This window comes from Podarcis gaigeae (genome assembly GCF_964106915.1).
Source record: "Podarcis gaigeae genome assembly, chromosome: 11".
NCBI lineage: Eukaryota > Metazoa > Chordata > Lepidosauria > Squamata > Lacertidae > Podarcis > Podarcis gaigeae.
Window position 1 is genome coordinate 63,281,484 of NC_139687.1, and position 23,242 is coordinate 63,304,725.

Below are 23,242 nucleotides of genomic sequence, written 5' to 3' on the forward strand. Positions count from 1 at the left end.
TTCCCAATTTTTAGGGTCTGTGAAGCAATCTGCACAGTGGGCTTTCGTTTCCAGCCCTAATTGGCTCCTGCAGTCGGCTTCCTGGTTCATCGGCTGCGTTTGGGTGCACGGGTCCCCTCTGGGCAGGTGGTTCAAGTGCTTGGCAAAAGGCGCTTGGCTCTCTGGCTGCCCCCGTTTAAGCAGACGCTGTCAAAAAAGCAAAAGAGCAACGGGAGGGGGGGTGAGAAGGAGGAGGCGAGCTGTAATTATTCCGCATTTATTATTGATACTCTGAAATTGCTAGAAGGAGCCTCTAATGTGAGCAACTGATACGACTTTCAGAAGACAATTTAGCTCTCATGTCTGTGTTTATTAGCTCCCTCGGCTGCTGCAGTCACTGAACCTAAAGCCTCATTTGCTACTGTCTTGTTGGGAATTTGAATCTTGCCACTTTCTCTCCTCTCCACCCCCCACTTTCTACATGTCTGGAAAAGCCTCTCTCTGTCTCCGAGCGCAGCCCGACTGAATGTCCCTAGCTGCTGCCCAGGAGCGCTCAGGGATTTACAAGGGATGGCAACGTATTAAAACAACGCTCTTTCCGACTCTCAACCAACTTCTGAGTTTGGCAGTGATGAATGGGGAGGAGTTGGAATGGCAGGTATTTAGAGCCACCGGAAAATTTAAGGGGCTGCCACCATCCTTTTGCAGTTAAAAGAGGGTATCCAAGGACACAAGCTTATAGCCAGAGGGAGGCAGGCAAATCAAAACTGTCACCAGAATTTCTCTCCCAAGGATCGCTGGTGACTTCAGGGGTGTGAAAGAGGCAAAACTGGGGATTCCCCCAAATCTGGGGGTTTCTTAGCTGAATGAAATCTATACCCCATAAGAATGGTGCAGATTGCCTCCTCCTCTACGCTCCCCACCAGAAGGGCGATAAAAAGCATCTCTCAGCGTTGGGATTGGGGAGTTCATGTGCAGCCTCATAGAATTATAGTTGGAAGGGAACCCTAGGGTCATCTAGTCCAACCCCCTGCATGGCTGGAATTGCAGCCAAATAATCCCTGGCAGATCCAGCCTCTGTTTGAAAACCTCCAGGGAAGGAGAGTCCACCATCTCCCGAGGGGGACCGTTCTACTGTTGAACTGTACGTTTCCGAGCACAATTCAAAGAGTTGGTGCTGACCTTTAAAGCCCTAAATGTCCAGTATACCTGAAGGAGCATCTCCACCTCCATCGTTCTGCCCGGACACTGAGGTCCAGCTCCGAGGGCCTTCTGGCGGTTCCCTCCCTGCGAGAAGCCAAGTTACAGGGAACCAGGCAGAGGGTCTTCTTGTTGGTGGCACCCGCCCTGTGGAACACCCTCCCACCAGTTGTCAAAGAGAAAAACAACTACCAGACTTTTAGGAGACATCTAAAGGTAGCCCTGTTTAGGGAAGCTTTTAATGTTTAACAGACTAAGGTAAAGGGACAGGGACCCCTGACCATTAGGTCCAGTCGTGATGGACTCTGGGGTTGTGGCGCTCATCTTGCTTTACTGGCCGAGGGAGCTGGCGTACAGCTTCCAGGTCATGTGGCCAGCATGACTAAGCCGCTTCTGGCGAACCAGAACAGCGCATGGAAACGCCGTTTACCTTCCCGCTGGAGCAGTACCTGTTTATCTACTTTCATTTCGTGCTTTCGAACTGCTAGGTTGGCAGGAGCAGGGACCGAGCAACGGGAGCTTACCCCATTGCGGTGATTCGAACCGCTGACCTTCTGATTGGCAAGTCCTAGGCTCTGTTGTTTAACCCACAGTGCCACCCGTGTCCCTGTTTAACAGACTACTGTATTTTAATACTTTTTTAGATGTCGCCCAGAGTATAAATTTTTATTATTATTATAACTGCCATCAGAAATTTCTTCCTGGTGTTGAGTCAGACTCTCCTTTCTTTTAACTTGAAGCCCTTGGTTTTGGTCCTACCCTCTAGAACAGGAGAAGACAAGCTGGTTTCATCTTGCATGTGACATCCTTTCAGATATTTGAAGATGGCTTGCATATCTCTTCCCAGTCTCCCCTTTTGTGAGCTAAACAGCTCCTTCAGCCAATTCTATTAGAGATTCCAACTCTACAATTCTATTATTCCACGTGCAGGGGAAGCAATTATATGTAGTAATATTAATGAAACCCAAATCTAAATCGTGTAACAAGTTTGTTGGGGGGAGGTAAATGGATGCACCCAGCCCTCAGAGCCACCACCGGAAGTTTTTCTGCCGCGATGTTCCTGCCGAGAGCATTGGCTGAGCCACTGCAGAGTGCTTGGCCTCCCCATCTCGGCTACCCACAATGCTCTTCTCTCTGAAATATGGCACAGCCGCTTAAGTGAAATTAAGGAAGCTGTGAATCTTGGTGATGAACGACGCAGACGGCTCAGACCTTGAGCAGACGCCATTCCTTTTCGGAGAAACTAGCTGCCTTCTTGCTTCTGCTGCTGCTGTTGCGTTGACCATGATTTAGCATCTGTGTGGTGTGTGCTGTACAGGGCATCGAAATGGGACCTTTGCTGGGTTCAGCAGGGCTTGTACACACTGTCTGCCAGCCACTCTGGGAAGAAGGGCAGGGCCGTAATTTGGCATGCTTTATGCAGGGGCAGAAAGTCTGGAGCCAAATATCAGCAGGCAGGAGTGGCCATGAAGAGCCGGACGAGACACGGGGGTCTTTCCAGCAGCATTCATAGAATCATGAAGTTGGAAGGGACCCAAGGGTCATCTAGTCCAACCCCCTGCAATGCAAGAAAACTCAGCTAAAGTATCCATGACAGATGGTCCTCCAAACTCTGATTAAAAATCTCCAAAGAAGGAGAGCCCGCAGTATCCCAAGGGAGACCATCCCACTGTCGGAACAGCTCTTGCTGCCAGAAACTTCTTCCTGACGTTGAGAAGGAATCTCCTTTCTTGAGGCAATTGGTTTGATTCCTGCCCTCCATTCGCTTGTTTGCTCAGCTGCTTGGCAAGTTTCAAGTGGGGCAGGTGAATCGTCCTCCTCTCCTCTCTTTCCTTCTTTCCTGCAGCCCTGGAAAAACATCACCCGCTGGATTTCTCCCTGTTAGAGTGTCAGGAGTCCAGGTTCCCTGGTTGATAAGCGTAGGTAATTGAAAAGGAGGATTCACTGCAAAAACAAACAGATAGCTCCGGACGGCTCTGACAAAGCCTCTGGCATCATTACTCAAGATGACCCTTCTGAAGACTGCTTCCGGCTATGACAGAAGATATTGAACTTTCGACTCTTACATCTCTTGTTTTGTTTCCTGTCTGGAAGCCCTCCCTTTGGACTTAGTGGATCAGCTCCAACCTCTTCCTGTGCTGAGAGGCTGAGTCTATTCATGCCTATTTGTGCTTCCTGTGAGCTTTGGCTGTGTTCCTGCTTGCTCTCAGCTACTGCCTTATCAGCTGGTTCGTCAAAGAGCCGAAGTATGCAGCTGCCTGCTCTCCAATATCTGAGCCTCTCTGTTCCTGGCTGCTTTCTGCAGTTGGCTGCAATTCTTTGCTTGGAGCTGGCTCATTCCTGACATAGGGTATCCCAGTTCATGGTGCAAAAGGCACTTCGAAAGTTCTGACAAAACAATGGAGCTGGCCGAGATGACTGGCAGAATCCGAGACCTGGGAGAGGAGAGGATGGAAGAAGACTGGAAGAAATTTAAGATTTATTTGCAAAAACATTGTAATTTGGTTGAATGTTAAGAAGGATGCTGGATCATAAATATTTTGGCACTACTAAATTAGATGGAGTAATGAGGACAAGCTATTTAAGAATTTAAAATTTTTTGAATAACTACTAGATTATATTTAAAATATTAAGATTTGGTTAATTAAGATGATAAATTGCTGGAAAAATTTTATTGGAATGAAAGTAGGAGCGGGAGATGTGAGGAAGTCCAAAGAAGTGGTGAAACTATGTTGAGATATATGTTATATTGTTTTGTTTCTATGTATTGTATCAAAAAAGCCTTAATAAATATCATTAAAAAAAAGAAAGTTCTGACAAAACAGGAATCGGTCTGGTCAGTGCTTAGATGGGTGTCAATCGGTGGGTCTCCTTTGCACTGCCCCTTGGGGGGAAGAAAGTCGGGGTCCTCACCTGATGTGTAGTTGGCATGTGGAAGTTGCTACCACAATATATAGTGCTGCTGGAAAACTGGTTGGCTTTAAAAGGATCAAACAACTTCACGAAGGGCAAGGCTGTCAATGGTCGCCATTCATGATGGTTGCACTTTTGCAGGATTGCCCTTGCTCAGATTATTGAGGTGCCAGTTGTTTTCCAGGAAGGGCTGACTGTTTCTTGTCTTGCTTTGCCTTTTTGTAGTAAAATTAGAAATGGGGTCAGCCCCCAAAGCTATCTAATTCAGCATTTTGTTCTCCCAGCGCCATCCAGAGATCTAGGAGAAGCCAGCATGCAGAACCTCAGCCCTCTCCCGCCTTTCAGTTCTCAGCAAATGGTGTTGTGAATCACACTGCCTCTCATCTCACCCTGGCAGGAAGTACACAACTTCTGTGACTGGTAGCCACCAATAGACAAAATTTTAAGACCTGTGCCGTTTTGAAAATGATGTGAAAGGGATCTAGGGGTCTTAACTAAACCACAAGCTTCACCTAAGTCAACAGTGTGATGCAGCGGCAAAATATGAATGCTATTCTAGGCTGCATCAACAGAAGTCTAGTGTCCAGATCAAAGGAAGTCATAGTCCCACTCTATTCTGCCTTGGTCAGACCACACCTGGGATACTGTGTCCAATTCTGGGCACCACAATTTAAGAAGGGTGTTGACGAGCTGGAAGGTGTGCAGAGGAGGGCAGCCAAGATGATCAAGGGTCTGGAAACCAACTCTTATGAGGAACGGTTGAAGGAGCTGGGCATGTTTAGCCTGGAAAAGAGGAGTCTGAGAGGAGATACTATAGCGATTTCTAAATAGCTATCACACAGAAGGTGCAGCTAGCTTGTTTTCTCCTGCTCTGGAGCAAAGGACTTGAACCAATGGCTTCAATTTGCAAGAAAGGAGATTCTGACTAAACTTCAGGAAAAGCATTCTGCCAATTAAGAACTGTTTGACAGTAAAACGGAGGTGCTGGACTCTCCTTCCTTGGAGGTTTCTAAGCAGAAGTTGGATGGCTGTCTGTCATATACGATCTAGTTGTGATTCCTGCATTGCAGGGGGTTTTATTAATGGCCCCCGGGGTCCCTTGCAAGTTTACATGCCTGTGGTTCTGTGAAGCCATCCAAGTTGGGTTGCTATTGCTGCATCTTTCTTGCCGTAGACTGAAATATTATTTTTATTTGGTCTGTCCTGAATCTTCCAACCGTCCGCTTTGTTGGATGATCTTCTCTGCTTACCTAATGGGAAGGGCCCATGTTTAGTGTGCAGCGATGGGACAGGCAAATCCTTCCAATGTGCGTAGGTAAAAATCACACCCTTGATTTCCCCCTTTAAATCAGGAAGTCAAACACACACTTTTTGCCTCTGCAAATTGAGCTGTGTGGGATGCAGGTGGTGCTGTGGGTTAAACCACAGAGCCTGGGACTTGCCGATCAGAAGGTCGGCGGTTCAAATCCCCGCGACGGGGTGAGCTCCTGTTGCTCGGTCCCTGCTCCTGCCAACCTAGCAGTTTGAAAGCACGTCAAAGTGCAAGTAGATAAATAGGTACCGCTCCGGCGGGAAGGTAAACGGCATTTCTGTGCGCTGCTCTGGTTTGCCAGAAACGGCTCAGTCATTCTGGCCACATGACTGGGAAGCGTGCCAGTAAAGCGAGATGAGTGCCGCAACCCCAGTGTCAGTCACGACTGCACCTAATGGTCAGGGGTCCCTTTACCTTTACTTTTGCCTTTACCTATTGAGCTGTGTAAGTGGCATTTGCGCATTTCATTCATACCTTGTCCTGTGGAGCTGGTGTGCTGGGCATGGGGTGTCTCTGCAAACCCCTTCCTCTCTCCCTGCAGTTGGTCTGACTGGGTTAAAGGTAGCCCCCCCCCCCCATCATGTGGATGAAATGGCAGAAGCAACACACACAAAAACATCACTTTTAAGAGCCAACAAATAACAACTGTGCATTTTTCAAACTTGTTTCGGAGATGTCTGGTCTTATATTTATCTCATGACGACAAAGATTGGATCCTAATCTGTGCTTTACCTTTAATCTAATTCTGCTTGGTAAAGTATTGCAAACATATCACCGTGTTATGTCATTTTCTGTTTTGTATAAATTTTCTTACATGCGGCGTTCTTTTGAGCATTTCAATAGAAGGAGAAATTGTGCTCGATAATCCAATAATTTATGAATGACAAACCAGTCTTGTGTGCAAAAGATTCTGCCTGTGTTAAGATAGGGATCTGGGACTGTATCCAGCCCAAGTTCTGTTCAGAGGAGCTGACCAACAAGTGCACACCCATTAATTCCAGTGGGTCTACTCTGAGAAGGACTAATGCTAGATGCAACCACTGGTATCTTTTCTTGGTGAGTGACATGTCATATAGGTTTCCTTCCACTAATCTGAAGTGTTTCGGACTATCAGAACAAAGACTTCACTCATTTTCTGGAGATGGGGAGGTCTTCCTGTCCCCACTGCCACATTGTCCCATTATTTTATATCTGGCATTTCTATCTCACCTTTTTGTCCAAGGAGCTCAAGGTGGCATACACAGTTCTTCCCTATCTAACCCACACAACATCCCTGCGAGGTAGGTTAGGCTGAGCGGCAGTGACTGGCCTAACGTCTGAGCTTCATGGCTAAGTGGGGATTTGAACCCTGCTCCTCCAGGGATGCGGGTGGCGCTGTGGTCTAAACCACAGAGCCTAGGACTTGCCGATCAGAAGGTTGGTGGTTCAAATCCCCGCGACAGGGTTAGCTCCCGTTGCTCGGTCCCTGCTCCTACCAACCTAGCAGTTTGAAAGCATGTCAAAGTGCAAGTAGATAAATAGGTACCACTCCGGTGGGAAGGTAAACGGTGTTTCCGTGCGCTGCTCTGGTTTCGCCAGAAGCAGCTTAGTCATGCTGGCCACATGACCCAGAAAAACTGTCTGTGGAAGCGGACAAATGCTGGCTCCCTTGGCCTGTAAAGCGAGATGAGCGCCGCAACCCCAGAGTGACTGGAGTTAATTGTCAGGGGTCCCTTTACCTCCCAGGTGTCTTAGTCCAACACTAACCACTATGCCACACTGCCTGTAGCCCTTCCACTGCAACACATCCTGGCTAGCTTCCCAGAATCATCCCAGATCTTTTTTGATGCGTTGGCACACTCTTCCTCAACCCCATGCATTCTGGACAGTATCCACCAATTATGGCCCTGGCATCGTTGTGAGGTTCGGTTAGATGACCTGTGGGTTCCTTCCAGTAGTAGAATTTTACCCAAGCTGGTGTGTGAAGCTTTCACATCTTGCCCATTTGCACCCTGAAGTCCAGGAGCGGCTGCAGCTGCAGCGGTGCAACTCCAAACCTGGATTTTGGCAAAATCTGGCACTCGGGGATCCTGCAGCCGCTATCGGTGCCACGTCACAGGAAAGCGAAATAGTGTTATTAGCGACTGTTTGCCTTGCGTCCCTGCGGGCAGCAGAGGGGCCTGAGGTCAGCCATCTGAAACCCTGACTGGGAAGAACAGCACTCGGAAGCAGCCCCAGGGAGCCATCGCCACTCTGACCTCCCAGAGACCGAACCTCTCCCCATCTCCTCTGGATCCTGAGCTGTCCCTGTGACTCAGGCCTGGGCTGAAAGGAACGGTGAGGCCATCTGTCGGCGTAGCCAGCCGTCATCCCCATCTGATCTGCCGAGGAGGCGTTTGACCTTGCTTGTGACACCGAGTCAGCCTCTGACTCAGACCTGCGTGGCTCTCGCACTTGCTCAGAGATGCTATTGGGCGAGGCAGCTGCCTGGGTCGCCCAATGCAGCCTCTTTGCAACAGCCAGGATACCAGCATTCACAGGAATCTCTGCAATCCTTCAGCCTGCCAGAATCTGGGAGTTGCAAGATATATGCAGGCTTCCTCGTGCGGTGCCAAGTTTTCCAGAGCAATTTTCTTGCCGCTAGGACGTATGTAGTGCGGGGGGTGGGTGGGTTAATTCTGACAGAGCCCCTTTGTGCCTTTTGGCTACTGAACAAGCCGCAATCCTCGTGTACTCGTCACTCCTTAATTTGTAATTACTTGTCTAATTGACAAAGTTGCATGCTTTTTCCCCAGGAGGAACTCTTTATATTTACTAATTCGGTTTGCTTTGGAGGGAAGCGGCCATTCTGCACACTCTTCGCTGTCGTCTCCCCAGTCCAACCCTTCTTGCTAATTAGTTCTTTCTCACAGGCTGGCTATTAGTCAAGGTAGATAAGCAGAAATGTCATCCTCAGAAAGGACTTGGAGTTGCAAGGGTGGCCAAGGGTCATCTAGTCCAACCCCGGCAATGCAGGAATTTGTTCCTGTTGAGGACCAGATCTGGGGGCAAACAGAGGTGGGCTTTTGGCCTTCAAGCTGTTGGAACAAATCCAGACTAGGTGGGACTTGGGTCTGTTCCAGAAAAGGTCTTGCATCTGTACTAGAGTTCTTTGGAGAGCAGAATGGAATGGTATGAGAAAAAATGAACGTGCTATTCTTACGATGGCCAAGAACAACCTGAGCAGAAGGCCATTCTCCCCTCAATTTTTTTTTTTTGGTAACATCTTTATTGGGGACGCGGGTGGCGCTGTGGGTTAAACCACAGAGCCTAGGATTGCCGATCAGAAGGTCGGTGGTTCGAATCCCCGCGACGGAGTGAGCTCCCGTTGTTCGGTCCCTGTTCCTGCCAACCTAGCAGTTCGAAAGCACGTCAAAGTGCAAGTAGATAAATAGGTACCGCTCCAGCGGGAAGGTAAACGGCGTTTCTGTGCGCTGCTCTGGTTTGCCAGAAGTGGCTTAGTCATTCTGGCCACATGACCCGGAAGCTGTACGCCGGCTCCCTTGGCAAGTAAAGCAAGATGAGCGCCGCAACCCCAGAGTCGGCCACAACTGGACCTAATGGTCAGGGGTCCCTTTACCCTTTACCTTTAACATCTTTATTGAAAGTTCAAAAAGTACATGGTGAGATGCAAACGAAAATGAAAAAGAGAAACAGAAACTGTGCAGAAGGGAAAACAAAGGGGGGGAGGGGGAACCGCCCCCAAAACTGCATATCTTACAATGTAGTTATTGTACTTCACCAGATCTTAACCTATTACAGTATTTGTAAGAATGGATTCCAAATATCATTAAATTTGTCCATGGCAAGTCTGTGTTTATATGCAAGTTGTTCATATGTTTCGAGTTTGTATAAGTCTTCAATCCAATCGTAGAAGGGAGCTGCCACAGTATTATTTTTCCAATTCATCAGTATCAGTCTTTTTGCTTTTGTCAGGGCACAGAGAGCCCACTCATATTGTCCTTTGATAAGGTTCCATGTGCTGGGTATAGAATTCAAGAGGATATGTTGCTCTGTAAACGGAAGGCTGTTCCATACAGTTCTGCTGATGGTTTCAGTCACCTTCTACCAAAAGTTTTTCAATATAGGACAATGAAAAAATGTATGTATTAGAGAAGCATTCTACCTATTGCATCTCCAACAGTTAGATACCTTAGACAGCCCCTTTTTAAACAAACGTAATGGGGTCCACCATATTCTAAATATTATTTTTTGTTGTATGAGCCTCCTGTGGTTTCCAGCGACTGTGGAAGCAGAACTTCACCATCTTGACTAGTAGCCCTTGAAGCCCTCTCTTCCTCCATGAATTTGTCTCATCCTTTTTTAAAGCCATCTGGACGTGGGCCTCTACTGCCCCTTGTGGGAGGGAGTTCCACAGTTTAACTATTGTGTTGCATGAAGAAAGGTGTTTTCTCTCCCCGTAATCTTCCAACATTCAGCTTCCTGGAACGTCAGTGAGTTCTAGTGTTATGAGAGAGGGAGAAAAATTTCCTCTACCCATTTTCTCCAGGCCAGGTATCATTTTATAAACGTCTATCATGACCTGCCTCCCCTTATTTGCCTTCTCTCTAAACCAGCGGTTCTCAACCTGTGGGTCCCCAGATGTTGTTGGACTACAACTCCCATCATCCCTGAGCTCTGGCCTTGCTAGCTAGGGGTGATGGGAGTTGTAGTTCAACAACATCTGGGGACCCACAGGTCGAGAAAGGCTGTTCTAGAAGGACCCCCCCCCCAATTCGGTCCAGAGCAAGAAGATTGCCAGTTTCCATGGTTTCGTGCAGCCCTCCCATCAGAGGGGGGGTTCAGTGTTTGCTTTCCCTCTGCCCCCCCCCGCCCGCTGCTGTCTTCTCGCCTCTGCAAAACAGTTTCCAGCAAATAGCCTTGCTCCCTTTTCCTTTAATTCACATTGCTTGGGGGAAAAGAACGCGTGCGCAACCCAATTTCTTGCTTGCCTGAGCCTGGGTCTGATTGGACCAAATGGGGGCCATGCAGAATACAGCTCATCCCCAGGGCCTACCTACTCGCAACATATTGATGAGCACCAACCCTCTCCTCTCCATCTCACCACCCACTTTGGTAACAAGAAGGAGGGCAACATTTGGCGCCCCCTCCCTAATTACCGTATTGGCCTGAATATAAGCTGTGGGTTTTTTTTTCTTTCCAAATTCTGATTGTGAAAAGTTAAAGTATGGCTTATATTCGCGACCTTATGCCGCCAGCGAAGTGACGCAGCTCCCCCCAACGGCACACAGCCCGCCCGCCTGCTGCTCCCAAGCTTCCCCCAAGTCATCGGAAGCAAGGGGGGAGGCTGCTGGCAAAGTGATGTGACTTCCCCACCCCCCAGAGAGCAGCCCAGGAGCATGGGGGGACGGCATCCATCCTGTCCATGGCTCCCGAGCCTCTCCCAAGATGCCAAATTTGAAAGGTTTGGCTTATTTGCAGCTGTGGCTTATATTCTGGCCAATATGGTATTTCTTATTTTCATAATACAGTCATATCTCTTGTTACTTTTGCTTCAGCTTAAATCTTTTCAGGTTGCGTCCCACGGCAACCCGGAAATACCGGAAAGGGTTACTTCTGGGTTTCACTGCTTGTGCAGATGCTCAAAAGGACGTCATGCGCAGGAGCAGTGAATCGCGACCCGCGCACGTGCAGACGCGGATTGCGTTCTGCTCATGTTGCGAACGGAGCTCCAGAACGGATCCTGTTCGCAACCAGAGATACCACTGTAGTTCCTTTTGGTACAGTTGGTACTGACTACTGCTTTGTCCCAACACTACTTGGTGTCCCAACACCTGTCTATTGAAGCTCCCCTTGACTTTGCGCTGTCTGTGGGGGAGCTTCCTGGGCTGTCCCAAATCTGGCTCTGCTCCCACAGGTACAGTCCCTGAGCGCCTGGCCTCCAAGCTCCTTCTTGCGTCTCATTCTGGGAGGCGGCTGGTGTCTCAATTTAGCCCTTGCTGCTTCCCTCCTTGCTTCTATCGGAGGTTTATTTCTGGTGGGAGGGGAAGGGGCCAGGAAAACAGCCTCCGATAGGTTAGTCTGGCTGCGTCAGCCTTCCCGGTTTTAAAACCTTTTAACTTTTTTATTCCCCCGGATTTATAACGCTGTGCATCTATAGGAGCCTCGGAGAAGGTAATAGCCTTTTACAAACACGGGGATATTGCAACATAAAAATATTAATTATAAAGCAATCAAGGTACAAGGGGAAAAAATGACAACATAAAACGTGCCTATATATAAAAAAAGACGCCCTAAAAATATGCTGTTAGAATAAACGCTTGATTATCCTGAGCCAGTAAAAGGTTGTCTAGACAGGTGGGGGGGGGAGAGATTGGGATGGGGGCTTGCCGGGGAGGGGGCTCAGGAGCTGAAGAGCACCCACCAAGCATTGCCCTCTGTGCCCTCAGTCCTTGGTCGGGTCACAGAGATGCTCTCTTGCACTAGGTGATCTGGGGTGAATGAACGGCCCAATGGGGGGGGGGGGCGACCGGGGTCAGTGTCACTTCCAGAAATAAGCAAATAAGTTGATCCCTTCCCCCAGAGGCTGTTTGCCCTGTTACGGGAAACTTAAAGAGGATGTCTGCCTGCCTGTCTCAGGTTGCGAACGTGATCCGTGCGGAATGCACGTTCGCAACCCGTGTCTGCGCATGCGTGGGTTGTGATTCTGCACTCCTTCGCATGCGCAAAGCACGATTTAGCACTTCTGCACATGCACGACTGTCGAAACCCAGAAGTAACCCGCTCCGGTACTTCCGGGTTTCGGCGGTCCGCAACCTGAAAAAACGCAACCTGTGGCAGCTAGACTGGTGACTGGGAGTGGCCACTGAGACCATATAACACCGGTCCTGAAAGTCCAACCTTGGTTCCCGGTACATTTCCAAGCACAATTCAAAGTGTAGGTGCTGACCTTTAAAGTCCACCCCCATTGTTCATCCCAGACACTGAGATCCAGCACCAAGGGCCTTTAGGTGGTTCCCTCATTGTGAGAAGCCAAGTTACAGGGAACCAGGCAGAGGACCTTCTGGGTAGCGGCTCCTGCCCTGTGGAACGCCCTCCCATCAGATGTCAAGGAAATAAACAACCATCTGACTTTTAGAAGACATCTGAAGGCAGCCCTGTTTAGGGAAGTTTTTAATGTTTAATGTTTTATCGTGTTTTAAATATTCTGTTGGCAGCTGCCCAGAGTGGCTGGGGAAATCCAGCTGGATGGGTGGGGTATTATTATTATTATTATTATTATTATTATTATTATTATTATTATGTGTGCTGCCCTGCTTGTGGGTTTCCCATAATGGGCATTGGGTTGGCTGCTGTGAGAACAGGATCCTGGCCTAGAAGGTCCATGGGCCAGATCCAGCAGTCTCTTCTTTGATTATTATGTAGCGAGGCCCGCGAGCACTTGGGTGCAAATGGCGCTTTGCGTGTAGGTTTGCGCTTTCTGTCACATTTGTCAGTCATTGCTCTGGTGGTCTCCAGGCATCCTCGCTGCCTGCCTTGTGAATGATGGGCTGCCCGGTGGGAGGGGGGAAGGCACCGCTGAATTTTTCAGTGGCTGACACCTGACAAGCGTGATGAATGGGCGCCCGGCATGGGCTGCCGCAGTGACAAACGGACCGCTCCCTCCTTCAAGCTCCAGGAAAACTTTGCAATTATTTCCCAGAGCTTTGCAAATGAGTTTCTCAATCAGGCCTGCGCGGGAGTTTCTCTTATTTACTCCTGTTTAATGGGCCTTCGAAAGATCAGATCCAGCAACCTGCTGGAAGTCAATGCAAGGACTCCCACGTGTTGCCAAGTACTTTGTGACAAAGTTCTCCATCTGGGCCATTGGATGCGGCACGGCGGCTTCCCAGTCCTGTGTGTGTAAGAAATTCCCCGGAGCTGCCTTGTTGTTGTTGTTTAGTCGTTTAGTCGTGTCCAACTCTTCGTGACCCCATGGACCAGAGCACGCCAGGCCCTCCTGTCTTCCACTGCCTCCCACAGTTTGGTCAAACTCATGCTGGTAGCTTCAAGAACACTGTCCAGCCATCTCGTCCTCTGTCGTCCCCTTCTCCTTGTGCCCTCCATCCTTCCCAGCATCAGGGTCTTTTCCAGGGAGTCTTCTCTTCTCAGGAGGTGGCCAAATTATTGGAGTCTCAGCTTTAGGATCTGTCCTTCCAGTGAGCACTCAGGGTTGATTTCCTTCAGAATGGATCGGTTGGATCTTCTTGCAGTCCATGGGACTCTCTAGAGTCTCCTCCAGCACTATAATTCAAAAGCACCAATTCTTTGGCTATCAGCCTTCTTTATGGTCTAGGTCTCACTTCCATACCTCACTACTGGGAAAACCATAGCTTTCTCTATACGGACCGGAGCTGCCTTAGGATCCTTTTTTTCAACAATAATGCCAACCACGTTGAGTAGACTTGCAGGACAGGCGTCTCCTGCAGAGACCAAGAGCCTGCCAGCGCCAAAACATAGTGATGAGATAGCATTAATGGGTTCCCTCTGAAGAGCAATTGGCAGGCTTAATCCTTGGAAGAACGGCAGGCTTCCTCGCAGTAAGATCGTAAAGGTGGTTAAGATATGCTTGGCTATGGTGCTTGGAATACTTGCAGGGAAGCGGAGTCTGGAAAGTGATGTGGCTTTTCATTTTTCAACATTAACCAATATCTTCTCAGCTAAATAAAATTGTTTTTGTTCACCTTCAAGACTTGTCTTTTCTCTCATCCCTGACATGGCCATTTTCTTACTTGGGTGTGGAAGACTCATGTCTGAATCCTGGATTAGCCCTCATGCTTGCTAAGGTAGCAAACATCCTGCAGGCTGGCCTACCTCACGGGGTTGTAGTGAAATAATTGAACCACGCACAGGCTTGCATGTGTTTATATATTGCAATTGTATACCTCCTTTTTCTCCAAGCAGCTCAAGGTGGCATACGTGGTTCTCCCCCTTCTCTTTCAGTCCCCGCAACAAGCCTGCGAGGTAGGTTAAGTTGAGAGGCAGTGGCTGGCTGAAGGCCACACCCAGCGAGCTTCATGGCCAAGTGGGGGATTCGAACCCTGATCTCCCAGGTCCTAGTCCCGCACTCTAACTGCTCTGCCGCACTCCCAGCAGAGTGGAACTTCAAAGCCGCGTGTACAGATGCCTGCCATGTAAAGAAATCACTCATATTTGCTCAGCATCCAGAAAGGCTGGATGTTTTTGGCTTTTCTGGACGCTGAGCGAGGCAAGAAAAAAAGGTGGCAAACGTCTCTTTTTTGCAAAGCATTTTGCACGGGGCGGAGAGCAGCTCAGGGGCGGAACTTAGCAACACTAACAGCAGAAAAGGGGTGCAAAGATTTCCTGTGATTTCCCCTGACTCGACACCTGCTTTTATCTTGGCAGGAAGCCCTGGATTTCAAAGGCGAGACCCCAGAACAGGGAAAGCGTGGAGAAGCTGAGAGGAGTTGGATGAGCAATTTGGACTACACCTTGCTGCCTGCAACACCTGAGAGGTAAGGGCCTCTTGACCAGAGACCAATGCATGTTTATTCCGTGTTCATGGAGGTTACTGCTCAGGAAGCTCCTGCAGGCTACATTTGGGTGGCCCTCAAGTAGTTTGGTGATGGATGAGAATTATTGCAGCTTCGCTGCTTGCTCTCTCCATTGTCATGTTCTTGGCACAGAGTCTTCCCTTGATGATGCCAAAGGCACCCTGAGTTTCTTCTGCCTTCTGGTGGGCCCAGCAAGCTCCGAATCCTGGCAAGATTGAGGCAGCTGGTTCCCAGGCCCAGGTAACTGATCAATTGCCTGCTTTGGATGGGGTTGGACTCCCCCGGAAGGAGCAGTCCGGGGTGCTCCTGGCTCCATCTTTGCGCCACTGCAGATGGAGGTGACCCTAGTGGCTAGGAGTTCCTTTTCCCAGCTTTCGCAGGTAAAGCTGCTACAGCTGTCTCTGGTCCAAGATAGCCTGACTGCTGTTGTCCATATGCCGGTAAGCTCTGGGCTGGATTCCTGCAATGTGCTCTTTGTGGGGCTGCCCTTAAGGTTGGTTTGGAAGCTGCTCAATGGGGCACGATAGTTGGCCGGCTAGCATCTGCCCGTCCTGTTGAATGGTTGCAGCGCTTGCTGTAGAGACCAGTGTGTGAGAGACAGACCTGTTTGGTTGCACCTGGGACAGGTGAAGGTGTCCAGTTGTGTTGCTGCAGATGCACCAGCACGTTTCTTCTCTCTTTGCTCCTCCCAGAGGGCATTTCTCCTCTGGGCACTGCTGTGGATGCATGACTCGACTGCCTGTCTTCCAGGCACTGTGAGTCGTCTGCAACGGATTGCCATATGGCAGGGTTCATGTTGCCAGCCTTCATGCTACATTTACAAACATATTTGGGTCTGCCAACTGTCCTGGTGCCAGCATGTTCTTCCATGTTTAGTAGAGTTTCAGTGGTAAGCTACCCAGCTAAGTTGAAGGTGCTCCTTTTGATGGATAAAACCTTATACAGGTGGGCAGCACCTCCCTCTGGGGTGGGATTATCTAGGGGGCTTTAAACAGCAAGGGGGTGCTAGAGGTATAAATGACAATCAGATTCTGAAAAGCTGCTACCCCTGGATCAAGGACATCAGCTTTGTTCCATTAATTAAACTCAACAGTTTTATTTGGATTTTGAATAAACATGCAATTAATTGTTAGCGCCTTGAATTTTATTGCGTTATCATCCTTAGTGGGTCGTGAAAACCGCCGTTCTGAACAATGCTTTTTGTAGAGCCGGGTAAGGAAAGGGCAGTGGGGATGAGCTTATGGAACTAATTTGGCAGTAACTCCCCAAAAATTGGGAACCACAGCCCTAAATGTACCCGACGGATCACTGTTGAGCTCCTCCTCCAGGGCAATCTTACCAGCAGGTCAATTCCCCACAATGTAGGAATCGGGCTTTTAGTGTTGTGGCCCCTGCCCTTTGGAATACTCTCCCCTGAATATTAGGCAGTGGCTGTCTCTGTTGCCTTTTCTGCTCAAGACCTTCCTCTTCCAATGATCCTTCAAAGTGCAGATCTTTCCCAATCTGCATCTGTACTGGAATCATTTTTGTGATGTTGCTATTGTTGTTCTTCATCAGTGCTGGATTTACGTATAAGCTAAACAAGCTATAGCTTAGGGTCCCACTCTCTTGGGGGCCCCCAAAAAAATTAAAGGGAAAAAACCTGGATACTCCTTCTTAGTCGTATTTCAGTTCAACAATTACTTTGATAAAATACATATTTTCTTATGTGCAAATGGCTTTAGATATAGATACCTATTAGGTCCATAAATTACCAAAAAAAAGCGACAATTTTTGCTGTTGACAAAGGACAGCTGGACATATAAAGGGCCCCATTACCTTCAGTAGCTGAGGGCCTCATCAAACCTCAGTCCAGCCCTGTTTGCCACCCTGAACTCCTTAAGAAAGGAGAATGGGGTAATATATATATATAATACACAGTATAGTTGCAAAGACTTCTAATGACTCCGTGGAATTTTTATTTTATTTTTTTACTATTCTGCTCCTGGAGGGCTGCACATTTCTCATAGTTTTTGCAACCTGACCAGCTCCCAGAAGCCCACGTTTCAGACTTCGCATTGGAAGCGAGTGACTCGTGCTGTCCTTTGTTGCAGCGACTTCAGAGGAGTGTTTGTGTCTTTTGATCTCTCCTTTGCTGCTCTGAGAGCTCCTTCCTGCATCTCGTGTTCCAGGGTGATGTCATGAATGATACAGGCAGTAGCTGTGTCATCAGGATGGCGCTGATGTCGTTACTCCAGGCCTGGGGGTGATCTGAGCTCGGTCTGATGTCATCGCTTTGGAGGGCCTGAGATGTGAAAGTAATGAGTCAGCCGAGGATCCCATGGGGACTTTGAAGTGATTCTAGGAAGGTTCATCTGAATTTTATCTGATTGTTTCTTGCTTATGCATGGATGCTGTTTGAGAATCTATCTGAAGCCTGCATAATGCAAGGCAAGGAATTGCTTCTTTGCCACCAAAGGGGGGAAATGGAAATTTCATTGTTGTGGGATTCAAACCGATGGATTTGAATTTTGTTTTTGTTTTTGAGATGCTCTAATCTGTAATAGGTTTTCGCTCATGATTGATTTCGTTTTGAGTGGTTCTGCCTCTTTTTCAGGCAAATGATTGACATTTCCTTTTTCACCCAAAAGGGCATCGTTGTTTTGTACGGTAAGTCTCTTTAGAATCCCTGGAGAGATTTTATTAAATCCAAGTGCATCTCCCCTGAGATTATATAGTCAATAATTGGAAAATACCAAGAGAGGGACGGAAGAGAGCAGTTGTGGTCCTCAGCCCAGACCCAGCTTGGGGTTACAGGAAGGGCATCCCTATTGGCTTGAAAAGATGGATCTATCCAGCAAGTCATAGATGGTCCTAAGGCTGTAGGATGCGATGGTTGCAAAAATGCACATCTGAACACAAGCGGGTCGTCTAATCTCCCCAGTCTTAACTTCACATTGTTTCTGAAGGTACCCTCTAAATTCCCAATCTCTGCTTTTCCCATTTTTATTTTGTGCATTTTGTTGTATGCATGAAGGTCGGCCCACATATTCAATCCTGATTTCCCCCTCTTGCGTAATACACCTGCCAAGGTGTTGTTGCTGTTGTTAAATTGTTCTTGTTTCTTAATTATCTGCCCTTCACTCTAACGTCCCAAGGCAAGTTACAACATATAAAGAAATAATGAAACACAGCCACTTTAAGTTTTTTAAAACAATCAAACGGTGTATATATAGAGTTCATGAAATCAATAAAATATGCAAACATTAAAAACAGTTTAAAACAACTTACAACCATAGAAAATGAGCTAGGTCCTTAAAACACGCACCTCAAGTGTCAAAGGCTGGGACGAAGAAATCTGTCTTCAGCATCCTCTGGAAACTGTGCAATGAAGGTGCCAAACACACCTCTGTGGGCAGGGAATTTCTCAGCTTGGGGGTCCCCACAGAGAAGGCCCCCTCTCACTTTTGGTCTTACCCCCACATGAGCCCCTGAAGGTGGAGGAACTACTTGCTGCTGGGTTTTTTAGTAGGAGGGCTCTTAAAGCAGAGGTTGGATAGTCATCTTTCAGGGATGCTTTAGCTGGGATTCCTGCATTGCAGGGGGATAGACTAGATGACTCTTGGGGTCCCTTCTGACTCTGATTCTCTCTTGTGCTTTCGATCTCATTGCTGCCTCGCTTGAGCAGCACCAGAGGTGTGAACAGCAGAGGCTTCTTATGTCAGCAAGCTTGACATTTCAGGCTGGACTTGCCTGATTGTAGGATTCAGAGAGAAAGGCTTTTGTGTTTGTTTAAGACCAGGATGCAGAGACATGCGTGACTGCTCTTCTGTCTCTTCACCCCCAAATCTCTGGCTAAACAACAGCGTCTAGTCCAGCGAATGTCTGTCAAAAGCAGGGGTCAGCAAACTCCACTGTCCCTCAGACCTTGTGGGGGGCCGGACTATAGATATATATCTTAAAAATGAACAAATTCCTATGCCCCACAAATAACCCAGAGATGCATTTTAAATAAAAGCACACATTCTACTCAGGTAAAAACACGCTGATTCCTGGACCGTCTGCTGGGCGGATTGAGAAGGCGATTGGGCTGGATCCGGCCCCCGGGCCTTAGTTTGCCTACCCATGGTCAAAAGGCACACCAGCAATTGCTTCTGAGCTACCTGCAAAAGGTGTCAAACACGTGAGCTGCTCTTTCCGCTTTTGGCCCCCTTTTGGGCAGGTAGCATGGGGACTTGTGACGTGTGTGTGTGTTGGGGGGTCAGACTGGGCACCCCAGGGCTCATTGTAAGGAACAGGCATATCTTTCAGGGTTGGTCTCCTTGGGACTCCATTGAGCTCATGCGACGGACTGGGTAGCCATTTCTCTTATCTAGCTTGCTATCAAATAGATACTTTAGCTGAGATTCCCGCATTGTGGGGGCTTGGACTAGATGACTCTTGAGGTCCCTTCTGGCCAGTGTTCGAAACTCAGATATATAAGCTAGGTGCCAATTTGCTCCTTAAACCAGGGTTGCGGTTGCCAAAACGGAAGGCCTAGTTGCCATTTTGGGGCCAGCAAAATGATCAGACAACAGCAAAGGTTGCTAGGTTTATTGAGGGTGCAATGAGATTAAGGGCCACTATTTGAACCATAATCTTGGTCATTTGATTCCCCTTTTTACCCATTGCTGTCTTTTTAATTGTATATATTTAATTTGTATATATTACTTGTTTTATGTTGCTATGGTGGTTGGCTAATGTGAATAAAGTTTATCTTATCTATCTTTTGGGACCAGGCGGCTAAAAAATTGTGTTTTTTTCTCCAATACGACGTTTTGGTTCCTGAAATCCGTTTTGATTGTGCAGATGAAATATAACTGATAGAATTCCATGGGATGGGTTAAAAAGGTAAAGAGACCCCTGACCATTAGGTCCAGTCGTGGCCGACTCTGGGGTTGCGGCGCTCATCTCGCTTTATTGGCCGAGGGAGCCAGCGTACAGCTTCCAGGTCATGTGGCCAGCAGGACTAAGCCGCTTCTGGCGAACCAGAGCAGTGCACGGAAATGCCGTTTACCTTCCCTCCGGAGCAGTACCTCTTTATCTACTTGCACTTTGACATGCTTTCGAACTGCTAGGTTGGCAGGAGCAGGGACCGAGCAACGGGAGCTCACCCTGTCACAGGGATTCGAACCGCCAACCTTCTGATCGGCAAGTCCTAGGCTCTGTGGTTTAACCCACAGCGCCATCCGCATCCCTACGGGATGTGTTACTATGTGTGAAAACACGCAAGATCCAGGGATCCCCAGGCATTCACCTCCAGATGGCATAGATGTCATGCACCATTCTGGCGCCTGGGCATCCTCACTTGGTTGCGAGTAGCCGACAGACAGGTGCAAAATGCGCCTGGTGGAATTCGAATGCTGCTTCTAGAACTGTGTGATTTTATTATTCTCTACAATGCAGCTTCCTATGTTCCTCTCTCCCTGATGATTTTCCCTTTCCTCTTCTGAGGCTTTACTACCCCGGTTACCTCCCATTTAATCCTGCGCTACGGTGACCTTACAATTCCCCCCATCTCAGCCCCGGAGTTATTTGCTTTCCTCCTCCTTTTTGCTCACACGGAGCCCCCACCGACCTGGTGACTCCCCGGTTTTCCTTGCTCCCTTTATTTGCGGAGCTGCTCCAGCCCACGGAACGCTGCTAATAATGGCAATTACCGCTACACGCCGGCTACAAGGTACGGCGGTGGTAATGGGATCCAGAGGGACGAAATTAAAGCGATATAATATGCTAAGATAAATTAACGTTGTAAAATTAGCCACGGGTCTAGTCGAGAGATCTGACAAATGTCTCGTAGCTTTTGTTACGAGCTCGGAGCCCGGCTCAATTGGATTAGTGGCCCAGAGCAAAACAGACAGAAGCGGAGGGAGAAAAAAGAGTTTATGATGGCTCTCTCTGCCCACATGCTAACAGTTAAGTGTGGCGGCTTTCTCCTCCCTGCCTGGCTCAGCAGAAGGAGCTGCCCTTGCATGTGCTCTGAGAAACAAAACTCCTCATTGACTTAAGAACAGAAGAGGAACATTCTGAATCAGGCCAATGGCCCATCAATGGCATCCTTGCCTCAGAGTGGCCAACAAGATGCCCATGGGATTTGAGCAAGCAGGATTCGAACACAGGAGCCCCCTCCCCTTCAGATGCAGAGCAGAGCCATCATCACTGTTGTTGTTGCTGTTGTTGAGTCGTTTAGTCATGTCCGACTGTTCATGACCCCATGGACCAGAGCATGCCAGGCCCTCCTGTCTTCCACTGCTTCCCGCAGTTGGGTCAAACTAGCTTCGAGAACACTGTCCAACCATCTCAGCCTCTGCTGTCCCCTTCTCCTTGTGCCCTCCATCTTTCCCAACATCGGGGTCTTTTCCAGGGAGTCTTCTCTTCTCATGAGGTGGCCAAAGTCTTGGAGCCTCAGCTTCAGGATCTGTCCTTCCAGTGAGCACTCAGGGCTGATTTCCTTCAGAATGGAGAGGTTTGATCTTCTTGCAGTCCATGGGACTCTCCAGAGTCTCCTCCAGCACCAGAATTCAAAAGCATCAATTCTTCTGCGATCAGCCTTCTTTATGGTCCAGCTCTCACTTCCATACATCACTACTGGGAAAACCAGAGCTTAAACTATACGAACCTTTGTTGGCAAGGTAATGTCTCTGCTTTTTAAGATGCTGTCTAGTATCTTACTAGTCATCACTAGTAGCCATGAATTTGTCTAATCCTCTTTCAAAGCCATCAAGGTTGGTGGTGTCCCATCTTCCTAGTCCTGGCCAGCATGACCAATGGCCAGGGAGGATGGAGCACAACAGCATCTGGTGAGCACTGTGTTGGTAGGAGGAGGACCCAGGTAATCCTGGGAGAGAGGTGGCACTTGTGAGGGCTCCCTTCCTCCTCCTCCTTCTAGGGGACACGGGTGGTGCTGTGCTCTAAACCACTTAGCCTTTTGGGCTTGCTGATCAGAAGGTCAGCGGTTCGAATCCCCGCAATGGAGTGAGCTCCCATTGCTCAGTCCTAGCTCCTGCCAACCTAGCAGTTTGAAAGCACACCAGTGCAAGTAGATAAATAGGTACCGCTGCAGCGGGAAGGTAAATAGGGTTTCCGTGCGCTCTGGTTTCCGTTTCTGTGTCCCACTGCGCCAGAAGCAATTTAGTCCTGCTGGCCACATGACCTGGAAAGCTGTCTGCAGACAAATGCCGGCTCCCTCGGCCTGAAAGCAAGATGAGCGCCGCAACCCCATAGTTGCCTTGGACTAGACTTAACCATCCAGAGGTCCTTTACCTTTTTACCTTTACCTCCTCCTCCTTGCCTGGAAGCTCAAACCATGATGATGATGCTAAATTGTGGTTCACACAAACCACTGTTTGGTTGATGTTGGAACTGACTATGTGTCAAAACCAAAATGTGCATACTCTAGTTCTCATCCCTATACATCCTAAGGGGTTGGTGTCAGTTTGAATGTCCCTTTCTGAATCCTTCTCAGTCATAGAATTATAGAACTGTAGAGTTGGAAGGGAGCCCAAAGGACCATCTAGTCTAGGGGTCAGCAAACATTTCAGCAGGAGGCTGGTCCACTGTCCCTCAGACCTTGGGCGGGGGCTGGACTATATTTTTTTTGGGGGGGGGAATGAACAAATTCCTCTGCCCCACAAATAACCCAGAGATGCATTTTAAATAAAATGACACATTCTACTCATGTAAAAACAAGCTGATTCCCAGACCATCCGCAGGCCGGATTTAGAAGGCGATTGGTCCGGATCCGGCCCCCAGGCCTTAGTTTGCCTACCCATGATCTAGTCCAACCACCTGCAATGTAGGAATCACAGCAAAACCATCCATGAACGATGGCCACTCAATATCTGCTTAAAAATCTCCGATGAAGGAGAGTCCAGCACGTTCCAAGGGAGTCCATTCTACTGTTGAACAGCTGTCCCTGAGTCAGAATCTCCTTTCTTGTCATTTGAATCCATTGGTTCAGGTCGTCCTCTCCTCTGGAGCAGCACAAGCCATGGGTTCGAGTTCTACCCTATGGAACAGGAGTAAACAAACTTGCTCCACCTCCCATAGGACAGCCCTTGAGATATCCGAAGAGGGCTATAAGCCGGTGGGCTTCATGGATAGCTCAGCTGGCTAGAGCATGGTATTGTAAACGCCAAGGTGGCAGGTTCTATCATTACATATTCATTCCTTCATTAGAGGGGGGTTGGGCTGGATGATCCTCAGGGTCCCTCTCAACTCTGTGATTCTGAGATTCTGATCTATGTGGATTGCGTAGGCGAAAATCAAGTGGCTGGTGCCAATTTGC

At 48.4% G+C, this 23,242-nt stretch overlaps 1 protein-coding gene across 1 annotated transcript in view; it reads left to right on the plus strand.

Moving 5' to 3' along the window:
* CNTFR (ciliary neurotrophic factor receptor) overlaps positions 1-23,242 on the plus strand; it is a 422,108-nt gene that overhangs the window by 79,087 nt on the left and 319,779 nt on the right. Inside the window, exon 2 of the mRNA XM_083702898.1 lies at positions 14,789-14,898. The gene's annotated coding sequence lies outside the window, so the exon portion shown is untranslated. The remainder of the gene's footprint in view (positions 1-14,788; positions 14,899-23,242) is intronic.